General features: G+C 45.5%; 1 pseudogene; it reads left to right on the top strand.

Annotated features, from left to right (window-relative positions):
* The first annotated feature begins 809 nt into the window (after nucleotides 1–809).
* LOC109548977 (N-alpha-acetyltransferase 40-like) lies at nucleotides 810–4,111 on the top strand (annotated as a pseudogene).
* Nucleotides 4,112–6,599: the final 2,488 nt, after the last annotated feature.

A 6,599-nucleotide genomic window follows, 5' to 3' on the forward strand; every position in this document is an offset into this window, starting at 1 on the left:
GGCTCCCCCTTCAGGTACTCCTTGCCCATCTTCAGTCAAATAACTGTAAGTTCAGTGCTCTAATACTAAATATATATTTAACATTAAATATATATATTTCTTTTCAAACAATTCTGAGTCTCTACTGTATACAAATCACACTCAAGATCCTCATTTGGATAATCAAGGCCCTCCTTAATCCAGCTCTATTTATGTACCCAGCACTGGCTCCAATTATTCCCTAGTATAACCTCTTCTTCTTCTGGCCCTTGGACATCCCATGCTAGTTTGACCCTGGCTTGCAGGGCTGGCTTGCCCCTTCTGTCCTTAGCACTTCAGGATCTTGGAATGAATTCTAAAAGCAGAATCTAGGAAACAGAGATGCTTCCCAACCTTAGGGCTCCAACAGCTATGATTTAGGGTCTCAATTCCTCACTTTCATTTTGAGAATTTCCACTTCCTATAAGTTTCACTCAAGTCCCGCTTCCTTGAAGAAAGACTAATTTTCCTAGTAATTTTTATGGAGTTGCTCATCTCTGAATTTCAAGATCCATTCCACCCACTGTAGCTATGCAGTACAGTTTTCCTTCCTAGTCTCTTTTTTTTTTTCATAAGCAGGTTTTGAAATGGAGTGCCAATTCCTTCAAGTCAGGTACCGCTGACTTTCACTGTTTTTTTAAACATCCAAAGAGCTCAACAGAGTGTGGAAACATCATTCGATAAATTTTTTTTTCTTCAGAGTAGCTTGAATTCAAACCTTTCACTGCTTCAAATCACTCCTCTGAAGTAATGCTAATTACTGAGGCTGTGCTGCATCTAGCATTCTATTCATGCTTGACATCACAAACCAATTCTGGAGCAACAGGTATGTGACAGCAAGAAAGAAACATAAAAAGAGGGTTGAAAATTGACAAGTTCCTTAAAAGAGATGGAAAGAGTCACTGGGCAGTAGTCAAAGAGAGTCACTTAGGGAAGTTTTAATGCAGAAAAGAAAGCTCTTATTTGACATACTAACTGGAAAACAGTTTAACTTTAGTTTATGTACATTGGTGCTAATTATTTAGATGATAAGAACTAAATCAGTTTCTTTTCTTAAAACCAAATAAATTCAAACCTCTTGAACTTCCTGAAATACTAAAGCAAAATTTTGGGTAGAGTGGGCTAGAATAGATGGGGTGGGGAATATGATTGTATTTTATTTTTTAGATGAATCCTATCACCTAGGAGCAGTTTCTGCCCCTTTCCAAAAGTGAGTGATAGGGGTCACACTCTGGCCTCACTCTAATATTAGGCAGTGATGGAAAAATGCCTCTTTCAGCTCTCTGAATCAATAATTCTCAACCCTTGAGAACTACAATATTGTATTCTAACTTGCCTTTACGACTACTGCTTCACTAAAACTCATCTGTGCTATAATTATACACACGTTAAGCATATAAGCTAAAAATACATACTTTTAATAAAATTCTACACACAAAAGGATAGGATGGGTTGCACTGAATTATCTAAAATAGCCATTCTAGAACCCAAGCAGCAATTCTCAGCATTTTCTAATACAGACTACAGTGATTCTGAGCAGAGAGAGCTCATAACCCCTTCGGACTGAATTTCATGATGTCTGATCAGCCAAACGACGTTCCCAAAAGTTTTTGGACAAAGTATTAATTTTAGCTGAACATAACCTGTCTTTGACCAAATCTCCAAAACATTTTTTTACATGACAGATTTTGAGTTGTGCCAAAATTATACAGTCAGGATTCCCCACGTAATTCAATGGTTTATCTTACTCAATAAACCATATGCAGTAGGTTGGAAAAATGGCCACACATGCTTCATCTCTTTGTATTCATACCCTCTTTGTCATGGAAGTTTGAGCGCCCTCAAACTTGACTCTGAACTTGGCCATAAGGCATGTTTAACCAACAAGATGCTAGCAAACATGATGCAAGGACTGAAAAACACTTGTGCTTTGGGGCTTCCCCTCAGACCACCACCACCACCACCACCACCACCACCACCACCACCACCATATGAAGAAGCCCAAACAAACCTATCGATGACTAAAGGCATGTGGTCCAGTCAGCCTTGCCACCCAAGCCAAGAGCTACCCCCACCCCCGAAAGCAGAGCTGACCAACAGCTAACTGCAGTCTTTTATCTGCCAGTAAGTGAGAGCCAGCCTAAACCAGAAGAATCACCCTGTGCATTCCAACTCCCGATGCAAAGAAACAAGAATCAAATAAATGGCTGTTGTCTTAAACCACTAAGTTTTGGGGTGATTTGTTATTCAGTAAGAGCTAACTGACACACCATGAGATTTCAAATAATAGCCTACCATTTTCCTCACCCCTTGCCTTCAACTCCAATGATCCCTTTTTTAAATTGGCCACTGCTAGATCTTTCATTTTTTCCTAAACACAATGGGATTATGGGATTGCAGTCTGGAAACCAATTCAGAGATTTAAGAAATTGTCTCATAAATGGGAGAATGGGAGTGCAATAATTTTCACCAGCTGGGTTTTACTAATATTCATCTGTCCTATCTCTGCAATGTATTCCTAATGGTTGAAATACAAGCACCAAAGTCCAGCATCTTTTACTCGCAAAGTTACTTGAAATGTAGTGAAACAATGAAAGCTTTCAAGCAGAACAAGAGTTTTTCTCTTTTTTTTTTTAATACACCAAGCAGGTGGCATACTATAGCCACAAAAATAGTATTCAAATTTCAATCCATCTCAACAGAAATTGGACAGTTATTTGGTTTCATCATGGATCAAAGCCCCCAGATATCTGTAGTTTTTGTACTAGAGATTCCAAAATTGAACAAGGGAGAACCATAAAACTAAGTTGTAGCCCATCCAAAATAAACCGTTGGTTTATGTCACTGATAAAAATCATTGTTTTAATGCTATTATAGCTATAATTATTATGGCATCTATTTTTTTCTGATTCCTACCACATGATATTTTTATTTTTGCATATTTAATGACTATGCTTGCTTAACTTTAGGACATTTGGATAGACTTCCCAATAAATTTCCAGACTGAAATCCACCTCCATACCAAAACTCGTACTGAATTATTTTTCTCATCAATCAGTGAGGAGGCAAAAACGTGACAACTGATAAATTATACTTCAATTTAAAAACTGGTTAAAACCAAAAAAAGACGGTTAAAATTTAAAAAAAAAATAAGATTCTTGGATGTTAAAAACACTGACAACTACAGTGGAGACTCATTGCAAACAAACAGGCTGGGGGAGGATCCTTTTAACATTTTCAGAGTAAAATCTACAGATGGTGTTATTTCTAAGTTTTCCTTCCTGCCGTTTTTATGCTTGTTGCATTTGGGGGAATTAAAAGACAAAAGAGCTTTAAGAGACTAGGCTTGGAGACCCTTTAGAGGCTTTCCCAGCGTTCAAGAAATATGATGGGAATGGGTTAAATGTCTTCATTGAATGTAAGCGAGTGTCTGGCCTGGAGCCAGTCACTGTTTGGGCCTTCAACCTGACCAACATGTAAACCATGTATGAGCCACGCGACTGGGGCTGGAAGGACCGAGAGAAACACAAGGAAATGATGGATTACCTCTCATCGCTTGGGAAAAACAGTTCGGTCCATGTCGCCCTTCCTCTCTTCCGGTTTGACGTGGTGTGCAGGGACGAAGTCCTGTACCACTACGAAGTCCAGATGGAGAGCAAGGTGCGGCAGAAAGGCCTGGGCAAGCTCCTCATACAATCCAGCAGATCACGGCCAGCAGCACACAGAGGAAGTTATGTTAGCTGTATGTAAGCACAATCGTGGCGCCTACAGGTTCTTCAGAGAAGCGCTGCAATGTGAAATCGACGACTCTCCCCCAAGCGTGTCCGGATGCTGCTCCAATGGGGTCCCGAGCCGGAGGACGAAGTCTGGGGACAGCCAGCACTCCCACGCGGGCGGGCACTCTGGTGGCTGCTGTCCCTGCACTCCCAAGCCAGAACACTTCTCTCAGGCCCGTCCTCTCCCTGGCCTCAGGCCGCTTACCAGGTGCCCTCAGAGCTGTGGCCTCCTCAGCCCTCCCCGTGCCAGGCTGCACCCTGAGAGCACAGAACCTTGGGGAGGAGAGGGCCACGCTGCCCCTCCCGCTCTCTCCTAGAAGAGCAGGAGGCCAGGACGGAGCAGAGTGGACGGGATGCTGTGGGAAGAGCCGGTGGATGCCTGGGCACAAGGCGCATGCTCTCATAGTGGCCGCCCGCTCACTCGGTTCTCGGCTCTCGCGAGAGTGAGAACCCTTCCGCGTAGGGTTCCTCGACTTTCCTCCAGCGGAATGCCTGAGAAGCCCGCCGGCGCCACCACCACCAGCACACGCTCACAGTTGGACAATGGAGTGTTTATACCCGCCTTTCTGAAAGTTCTGGACCCCTGGGTCAGGGTCTGGCTGCTTCCCAAAGAGGAATGGACTCGGTGTAGATTTGGGCTTTTAGGCGTAGAGAGAGGCTTCGGAAAGCCTCCCGTTTCATGGATGGGATGCTCGGACGGAGACCTTGGGAAGGTCTTTGGTGCCGCGACACAAAGAAGCGAGAGAGCTCCTTATGGCTGTGCTTTTATGGATCCACAGTTAGAGCAGAGCTGTGCCAGGGGACCAGATGACTCAGGGAGGAAGGCTGTCTCCCTCACTCCATTGCTGCCAGTGAGGGGCTGAGAGGACCAGGACCAGGTGTGAATGGGGCCTACCACGGGGACTATGGCTTCTCCGGGCTTTTGGACTTGGCTACATCCTGACCTTAATCTCTTGATCTCATGGCAGTGACTCGAGTTTTTCTTTCATAGAAAACAGCCGGAGGCTCTGCCTGCTCTTCTCCGCCACCTCTCACCACTCTTTCTGCTTCTGCCCCTCACGCCACCCCAGATACCCAAGTTCTTACTCTCAAGGGGAGAATAACATCAGGGAGCCCCTCGTCTTCCCCCAAAATGGCCCCTCTTTCCTGGCATATTTAGTGCTGTTTCCTCTCCTGTCTTGGCGCTGATAGCTCTCTGAAGGTGGGTATCCCTCCCCACCGCCCCGCCCATCCCCCCGCCTGCTTAGAGAGCCTCCAGCCAGCAGCAGGCCCCTCTGCCCGCACTCCCCAGCCTGGCCCCTCGCTGCCACACAGAGCCACCAGTGCCACTGCCCTGGCTGGCAGCGCAGGCTGCAGCAGGAACGCCTCTCAGTGGCCAAACAGCTGCTTTTCTTTCCAGTATCACCTGTGGCAGCAGGTGGGAGTCAGGAGAAGGTCTTCCTCTCCTCTCGTGGGATAGAGAGAGTTTAAACTCGCCCTGATCTCTAGGGCGATCTCTTCCCTTGTTCCCCTTCCAGGGAAGAAAATGACCAAATCCTTATCCAGGAAGAAGCACCTAATGCCTTCCCTTGGACAACCTTGAGCTCTGCTTTAGGGAGTGTCCCAAAGATTCTGCCTTCGTGAGGTTGCTCACGAGGAGGCCTGTCCGTCCTTCTGACCGCTGTCTGCTCACGTCCCACCCTCTGCCCTCTCTCGGGCCGCCCGTGCTGGCAGATCTCCCGGGAGCTGTTCCTGCTTCTCCCCCGCTCCGCCCCCCGCCTCGCCTCCTCCACACCCACCCCCGTTCCCGCCTGTGCAGGGGGGGCCCTGTACACACGGCCTCCTTCCCCCGGCCCAGCCCTGCGCTGTGCGTTGCTCTTGACCAGCCAGCAGTGGACGTGGCCTTGCAGCTTTACACAGGAATAAGCCCACCTTTGCCCCTACCCTGCTGGCTCCCAGGGGATTTTACCCAAGGGTAAGAATTTTAATGACCGGGAGGGGATGGGAGGGCTCATTCCAAAAATCATGGGGCAACAGAAGCATATTTAGGAAAAGATTTTCCTCTGATCCCTGCTGTCTCTCAAAGGACACAGGATGATAAATATTTACTGTATTAGATCATGGATTTCTTTTCTTTTTTTCCATTAAAAACCAAAACAAGTTTATTAAAGTAAACTTTTTTTTTTTTTTTTTTTAGAGATCATGGATTTCTGATGCCTCCCACTAAAGGTGTCCGAAAGGGAACCCAGCGTAAATCCCACATAAGGTGAGTTCAGTGTACGTTCTCTCTTTCTGCTCCCTGGGTACCTGGCAGCGAGCCCGCTGGTAGATGGGTGCTTTGTGCTGGGCCCTGGTGGTCCAGCTGCCTCCAAGGGCTGCTGTCGGGGGAGGGGCTGCCTGAGACCTGCAGGTCACCCCGTTGTTGGTTTTGAGCCCATTCAGTTCTCAACTATCAATCTTTCTCCATTTCCCCAATGTCTTGGTTTTGAGAAACATAGCAGGCCTTTTGTACCAGGATTTTTTGTTTGTTTCTTTGGGGGATGTTAAAATATTAATTTTGAGATTTTTTTTTAGCTGTATCTACCGTATTTCAGGTTATTTTCGTTGATGTCAGATGTGTGTATGACATGTTTATGGTTCTTTTTTTAACCCTTCCTGGTTTGTTTTTTTTAGAGGAAACTTTGAATATAAACTCCTTCTTGATATATATATTTTTTTCTTTAGCAACTTGTTATCACTGGAAGAAAAGGGGGAAAATGACCTCTTTTTGCATTGGTTGTATTTGTTTTTTGTTTGTTTTCATCTATTTATTTATTTATTTTTGGC

The sequence above is a fragment of the Tursiops truncatus genome, chromosome 12 (assembly GCF_011762595.2).
Source record: "Tursiops truncatus isolate mTurTru1 chromosome 12, mTurTru1.mat.Y, whole genome shotgun sequence".
NCBI lineage: Eukaryota > Metazoa > Chordata > Mammalia > Artiodactyla > Delphinidae > Tursiops > Tursiops truncatus.